This window comes from Triticum dicoccoides, chromosome 4A (genome assembly GCF_002162155.2).
Source record: "Triticum dicoccoides isolate Atlit2015 ecotype Zavitan chromosome 4A, WEW_v2.0, whole genome shotgun sequence".
Taxonomy (NCBI): domain Eukaryota; kingdom Viridiplantae; phylum Streptophyta; class Magnoliopsida; order Poales; family Poaceae; genus Triticum; species Triticum dicoccoides.
Genome location: NC_041386.1, coordinates 711,665,955 through 711,673,715, shown reverse-complemented (window position 1 = coordinate 711,673,715; position 7,761 = coordinate 711,665,955). Strand labels below are relative to the sequence as shown.

Genomic DNA, 7,761 nt, shown 5'->3' with positions numbered 1-7,761 from the left:
TGAACCCCGGGCAAGCAACAAAACCCAGATCCTTTTCAAAAACAATGGGGCCCACATCGCCCGTCAAGCTGGCCCACGCTTGGCCGGGTCGCTCAACCCGGCCAAGCCCCTCGACCCGGCCGAACTCTCCAACCAGGCCAAGCTTCTTGACTCGGCCCCAACAACCAGCTCAAGACAGCCGAGCCCAGCACATCAAGACTTCCGCAACAAGCCAGCTCCACCCTTGGCGTGTTCCTTAACCTAGCCACGGGTCAGCTCCCGTCCCATCCAGGATGTATGATGGGACGAGTCTCCATCTACCGATGACCGAGGCAACAGTGCCCCGCCGATGCCTCTGGTCAGTCGGAGCGTGGCAGCAGTGCCCCTCACACACCCGATGACCAGGGCCGGCATGGCAACAGTGCCCCCGGCGTCACCGCTGACGCCAGCAAGCGGCGACCCGACGGAGCGTCACTGTACCCGACTCGACTCGGCCACTCCCTGGCGATCGACAAGACGGCGCACAGTGCCCCTACGCCAGCAGGGCCCACGCCTAGGAGAACCCGGTGAATCACTGGCACCCGGCGGGTCCCTGCTCCGGCTCCCAGACGCTGACAACCCGGACCTACGTCTTGTAACATTACCATTGTACCCCTGGAGGGTTGGCCTATAAAACCTCGAAGGAGCCCTCATGCATACGGGCAAGCACGCAGTAAAGTAGCCAACCAATCAGCGAAACACACACACAGGGAGAAGGAGCAGCCTAAGCCCTGGCTAGCCTTCCTTCTTCCTCCATACAGCTCTAGGAGCAACTCTGTACTGTTGTATATTAACCACACTCGGCAGGATTAGGGGTATTATCTCTTCAGAGAGCCACAAACCTGGGTATATCTTGCATCCTGCGCTCGCTCATGCCGACCTCGCCTCTGGAGCCCACCAGTGCCCTCGAGCCTCCTCCTCTCTTTAGCCATCCCTTGGCATCTGTCGTGCGCCCACCACGACACAACCGAAACTAAAAGTGGGGGCCTTTAGTCTCGGTTGCATAACCAAGACTAAAGGCCCTCTGCAACCGGAACTAGTGTCCTGTTTTCTACTAGTGTAGTGTCACTTGCATGGCACTATTTTTAAAATTTTCTCTCTTGTTTTTTTCCTTATTCGGACAATTAGTTTTAATAAATAATAAAATGGCGTACGTGAACCCTGGGAGACAAAAGAAAAAAGGGTAATGAGAGTCCAGAAGTCGATGAAAATTTATAAATACGTAGCTTTAAGTTTTATGTTTCTTCTACTGAAAATTGCCTAGAAAACGAATGGCACGATCTTTTCCCTTTTTGTGAGATTTTCTAGCATGATACTCTGGTTTTTTTCTTGAGAGAAGACCTTCATTACTAGCTTTATTGATAATTAAGCAACATTACATCGTCAACAAGTTTAGAAAATAACCAGTTAAGATCATCGCCCCAAGTACAAGACAATTTATTCAAAAAACCTTGTGCAGGTGGCTCATGAGCCACACCATTGGCTTCTCGAAAACAATGTAGAAATTAGGCTTTCCAGATCATCGAGACCACATCAACACTCTTGTTTCTAGTTAACCTTAGAATGTATGATTAGATGGATGGATGGCTCGTACCATCTACAAACTATGTGAAAGATCTCAGTGTTGTTTAACTAGATTGGACATGTAGTAGGATTCTAAGTATAAAGTTAAATAGTTTCAAGAACCATTAAAAGTTTTTCCTTTTACAAATGGAAAGCTGGGTTGTTTTCAAAGAAATTGGCATACGGTTCTGTACACACCTAATATGAAAGAGGTTTTGCAATTAGTAGTTTGATGTTTAGTCATGTTGGCATATAGCATTGAACATCAGTTCCTATGTACACGGACACAAAAGATGATTTGATAAACATGAGTGTCTATCAGAGGCACATCTTGCAGAGGTGATTTAATTTTGCAAAATGAATATTGACATAACACATGAGTGAAGTTATCATCTAATAAATAGTGCAAATTGCAGATACATCAAGCAAATAAATTAGTTTCTAGCACTGAGCCAGCTCCTTAATATTGGTTCAAAAAGTATTATTGCTAGCACAACAGAAACCAAATGAAGCTGCTAATTGTATGCTTGTGAGTGAGTAGAAAAATATACTATTATACAACCATATTCTCTTGACATCTATCACTAAAAGTACGTCACAATCATCACTCCACCAGCGACACAATCTGTATATAGATTTATTTCAATCTTTCCTTCATGATGAATGACAAAAAATTAAATCCAGTCAACACCTTAGGGAAAATACATAAATATAAATCGACCTCTGCTCCAACTACTAATAAGCAAGCAGCTATGATAGTTGATACATTGATATCAATTTTGGTTGAATGCTTGAGAAAGTTGAAAGTGTAAAATTTGATTGAGATACGAAGAGACCTGATCAAAGATGACATAACTGAGAAAACTGTTGGTGGTGGCACGAAGAAGATATCGTTGGTATGGACTGCAAAGACATGCGCGTGGACAGCTTTCGCCAGAACCTTGATCGGGTTGCCTGCCTGTGTGAGTGGTAAGAAGTAGGAGTAATAGGAAGGTGCCACCGATGACCCCTACAACAGGGAGTTAAAAATGCATCAAATGTCTAGGAAATCACCAGTTTCCTGATTCTTGAATTAGACTATGTATACAACATCACTATATGGATTGGGTTACAGGCTGGTTGAACTTATACAAATATGTCATTTTCAAGGAAACATGTAAGAACTTACAGATTCTGCTTTCGTACTCTGAGAACGTGCCGTTCCCTGTCATATTTTCAAATAAAACATTTGATTGTTGAAAAGGCGATGTACTGATAAAATAAGAATATATGACCACTACACAAACTCTCTTAATTAAAAGTTTGGCATCAGATCACTGCAAGACTATAAAGCAGAAGGTCACGATTCTGCTACCTGTGTTTGTTCCAGTTTTGCAAGATGCTCCGCAGCTTCACAATAAAGTTAGAGTACATGTCGTAGGAGTTGCTCGACAGTATGAACCCTCCATAATTGGTAGCACCTTCCCGCAGCAGCACTTGTAACATGAACATGCCCGCGTCAAGGTAAAGCCGCTGTTTATAGCATCCAACGACACCAGCAGTTGTCCACTGCTATGCACGGGCATATTTACTAAATAATACTCCTACCCAATAATAATTGCCTAAAACACAAATGTGATGATTTGATTGCCGGCGCGGATGGCCGGGGGAGGTAGTTGACCAGCTGTGGACCCACGAAGAGGGCGCGGATGGCCCGGTGGACGATTGATCCATCTTTCTGTTTTACTAGTAAATATGCCCGTGCGTTGCAACGGGAGAAAAAAAACTAAATAATACTCCTACCCAATAATAATTGCCTAAAACACAAATGTGATGATTTGATTAGCAACCCGCATCAATTATTCCCAACATGAAAAATAATTATACTTTAAGCCAAACCATCTTTGCAAATGGGTAAGAAATGTATGCATTATCTGGTTTGCAATCTCCATAGTTTTATTCCAACTTTCACTATTACAGGTGCTATGCATCCATAAAGGTGTACTAGTTGTCCATACTTAATGTGAGACATATGTAGTGTGTGAGAGAGAAGGACCCGAGGTTCATTAGGTTAACTGTTGTGATCGATTCCCTGACCGAGAACTGAAAGTTGATTATTATTTTCTATACCTTGGAATTTTCTTTCATTGGCAGTCTTCTCGGAAAGCTCAATCAAATTACATCCTCCAAGGCACGTGGCCGCATCTTCCACTACCTGGGAAGCGGTGGTTACCGCGGTGCCTCCGGCTCTCTGGCCATGGTGTCTGAGGCCGAGCGCACGGCGCGACAGAAGGCAAGGTACAACCGGCGCAATGTCGGTCACCAATACGCGTTTACCAAGACAGACGTGACATCGGGATGGGTCCCCAACGACACAGACCTCGCTGCGGCGTGGGCGCTCGACCGCACGGTCACCACCGCAGAGACGTCCGCCAGGGGCCACCACCGTGTTGACAGCGAGCTCGCTAAGAATGGCGAGGAGTGGTCGCTTAGCGACTGCTCCGCCAACGCCGGCAGCGGCAAGGCCGCCGGCAGCGGCAAGGCCGCCGGCACGGTGCCGCCAGTGCCTTCAGCAGTGGCCAAGGCGACCCTTCGCACCGCACAACAGGAAGCGGAGTGGCTCCTCGGCGAGCATAAGGCACGACAACACCGCGGCCGTCGATGGCACGTATGTCGATGGTGGTGCGGCAGGACATGGCGGCCAAGCTTACTAGTGTTCATTTGATATAGGGTTTAGTGTATTTTAGTAAAACGATTGAAATATCGTCTGTTAATGTAAATTATATTCAAATTTGAATGAAATCCGCCCAGCTTGATCGAATTTCATGAAGTTGGTTCGAACTGTTGGTCGGATGTATGCGGTTAGCGTTGAATGTCGGCCTCCCGCATCCGTGTCCGCAGACTGGTCGCCCCTGTCCGCGGACGGATGCGGAAGAAAATTTACGAGTTGTCGTTGGAGATGCCCTTATGCTCAAATCTGATCCTAATTGAATTAGTGCATGCCTAGTCACCGAAATTTTTAACCTCAGTGTTATCTTAGCTCCTACATGTCATATTTCACCCATATGTTATATCCTAATTTTTTTTGAATTAGTTATGGTATTTGAATCAAGTGCTTTTATTCAAATTCAAGAAAATGGCAGAACTGTGATATATTTGTTTGGTGATGATTCCTTATTCAAAGTTCATGAAAACTTATAAATGGAGGTCATGTGTTATTTACAAGCTCTTACCTTGAATTTTTGGTATATTTTGTGAAAAAAAAGAAACTCCACTCTTCGTTGTTGATAAAACGAAATCCCTATTCACTCCTTTGGGTATCCTTTTTCCCCATAACGATATTGAATACAAGGAACTCTCTTTAGTGCTACTGTAATTTTGAAAATGGTAAACATTTCATGAGCATTGGAATTTTATATCACGTATTTATAGTTCAAATTCAAAGTTGGGGCAGATTTGAATTCGTGTTCGAAAAAGGCTGTGAAATACTCTCCGAAAACTCTTGGAAACTTTATTTTGATTTTCTCAACCCCTCCTTTGCCACTGACTAGTGGGTCTCCTGGATAAGTCCAGCTCCGTCATCTCCAAGGGACACGCGCCCGCTTCCTGCCCGGCTGTCTCTTGATCTTTCTCCTCCCCCTCTGCTACCTCACTCCTCACTCTTTTCTTCCCCGCCTGGATCCCCTTTCTCATTAAGCTCGCCGGCCACGCCGCCGCTTGCCGTTGCAACGCCCGCCGCAGGGACCGGCGGGATCCGCCAACCGTCGGTCCGGATCGACATCCACGCCTCTGACTCCGACATGCACACCTGCTAGACATCGCCGTGAACCACCTCGTTTCTCCGGTGCGTTTTTGCTCCTTGGCTGTTCCCTAGCTCCATTGCTGCTCCTGCCGTCCCTTTAATGGTGATTCCCGGCGCCGGCGTGCAGGAACCTCTTGAACCAAGGCTGCCTTTCTCGGTTCCATCGGCCGCGGCGGTCATCCTCCTCCCTGAGCAACTACAGGGACCGTGACGGGCTCTGCTTCTGGACAACGGACTCGAAGGCGCGGGTCCCTCCTAATTCTTCCTCGACCGCTGACCGCCATTGACGCCGTTCGTCCTCTCGCCTCCCTGATCCGTCCGACCCGGCTGCCATGAACAGCAAGGTGAGGAGTCGCCTCTGCCTGCTGCTGGCTGCTTGCTGCTACTGTTCGCTACTGGCTTGCTTTGCTATTTGCTGTTGTTGCCGCTGCTGGCTGCTTGCTTTGCCGCTTGCTGCTGCTGGTTGTTTTGCTTGCCGATGCTGCTTGCCTTTGTGGCTTGCTGCCGCTGGCCTTGAGCTGCGAGTAAATGAGAGAAAGAAAGAAAGTTCTACATCTGTACAGGGAGATGGCCGTATTTAGATTCACCTCTGTACAGAGAGATGATCATGTTTCAGTACCGTTTAATTCACTTGCTCCTCCCAGTTTCAGACTAAGGCTAGTCTTCCCTATGCATAGAAGTTTCAGAAAAATGCTCAACCTGCTGAACTTGTAAAATCCATAAAAATATCATTCCAGCTTCTGTTTGGAGTAGCACTTGTATGAAGTTGGATGGTTTAAATTGTATTGTAGCAATAGAAAACATGAACATACTTACCCCCTTAAGTTACAGCCGTGGCCCTCCTGTAGGTCTGGCCCCACATAACATCTGTCCCTCCCTTTTCAAACAGCTAGCCGTCGAGCTGCACTGAGGGAAATTGTTTGGTGAAAAGTTTTTTTGTAAAACTGTACCATATTCCGTACTTTCTGTAGTACTTTGGATAGCTAAAACTTAATGTTCGAAGGCATGTCTCACTTTCTGTACCAATGTAAATGAAGAAGAAACTCAACAAATCTTGCTTGCCATTTGCATGATTACCAAATGAATGTGCTTTATCTTGGCAAAAAAACAATGCTTATACCAATTATTTTGAACAGTTTTCTTTTTGCAATATGTTGTTTTTTTACAAGTACTTATTTTATTTATCATAATGCAGGACATTCATGAGGGTTTGAATTTTTCTGCTGCTGACGATGAATCCTACTTTGGAATCCTTTCAATAAAGTTTTCAAAGGATGGCCGTGAACTTGTTGTTGGAAACAGCAATGAGTCAATATGTATTTATGATCTTTGAGCAAACAAAGTGACAGAGCGAATTCATGCTCATGTGGTATGAAAGTCAAATGCACTCTTTCTTTTGTTGCTTCCATAACCTGTCCTTACAATGTACGCAACACTGTTTGGTGATAGACATATCTTCTTAGGTCATATTGGGATGTACTTCTAAAATCATTTCAAGTATCTAATGCGAGCATTGGTACTGTTTGCATGCAAAGAAAATTAAAGGAGTTTGTTTGTAAGATTCTAGTCTGCTGTCAATAGAAATGCACTTACATTATTAGTAAAAAAAAGCACTTACATTGCATATTCTACATGCTTTTGTACTGCATCCTCTAATGGTTCGTTATGACTGAAGTAATCATCCACATGAAGCATGGTGTTGCTTTAGGCATAGCAGATTGAAGTAATGAACCACGGAAAGCAATAGTTCTTGGTGGTGCTTTAAGCATAGCAGTTTGGATAGATACCGATAGCATTGCTAGAAGTTCTGTCTTGTAGAGTACGGAACTGAAATAAAATTTGTCTTTGTAGGAGTCTCACAGTGTAGTGTAGTATCACATAAACACCTAACGCCTCTAAGAGGTATTTCCAAACGAGAAGCCAAAAGGAAAATGTCAAACAGTTTGTGGCGTGCCAACACTATTCAAGGTGTTTGGCTTTGTTGAAAAAAAAGGTGTTTGGCTTGCTGCATAACTGCAGAGTGATGGTATATGGTGAAAGAAAACACTGTAAATGTTAGAACCACTAAGATTAGACGACAAGTAAATGTATAAATATCAGTAAAACGAATCACTACGTCAGCTGAAGCAGCAGCTGTGTTGGTAGTCCTGTGCAGGCTGGAAGTTGTCTCCTTCGGGCCTGCATTATTTGGCCTACGGATACATGAATATATCCTCTGTATTTAGTTTATTCCTCTACCTCACGCTGAGCTTGGAGCCAAAGACCTCATGTGCTGCGGTAACTGCCCCCCTACTCTTCAGCAAGCATCCACCATGGGAGATTGATTCCTTAATTAATCTGAAAAGAGTTGCTTGTATTGATGTACTGTTAGAACTTCATAACAGAGGAGATTGGAAGAT

The 7,761-nt window shown here is 44.8% G+C and overlaps 1 long non-coding RNA gene across 1 annotated transcript; it reads left to right on the top strand.

Moving 5' to 3' along the window:
* The first annotated feature begins 5,207 nt into the window (after window positions 1-5,207).
* On the top strand, window positions 5,208-6,862 carry LOC119288079. Its single transcript, XR_005141095.1, has 3 exons — window positions 5,208-5,404; window positions 5,490-5,706; window positions 6,558-6,862. It is a non-coding gene; the product is annotated as an uncharacterized LOC119288079 (long non-coding RNA).
* Window positions 6,863-7,761: the final 899 nt, after the last annotated feature.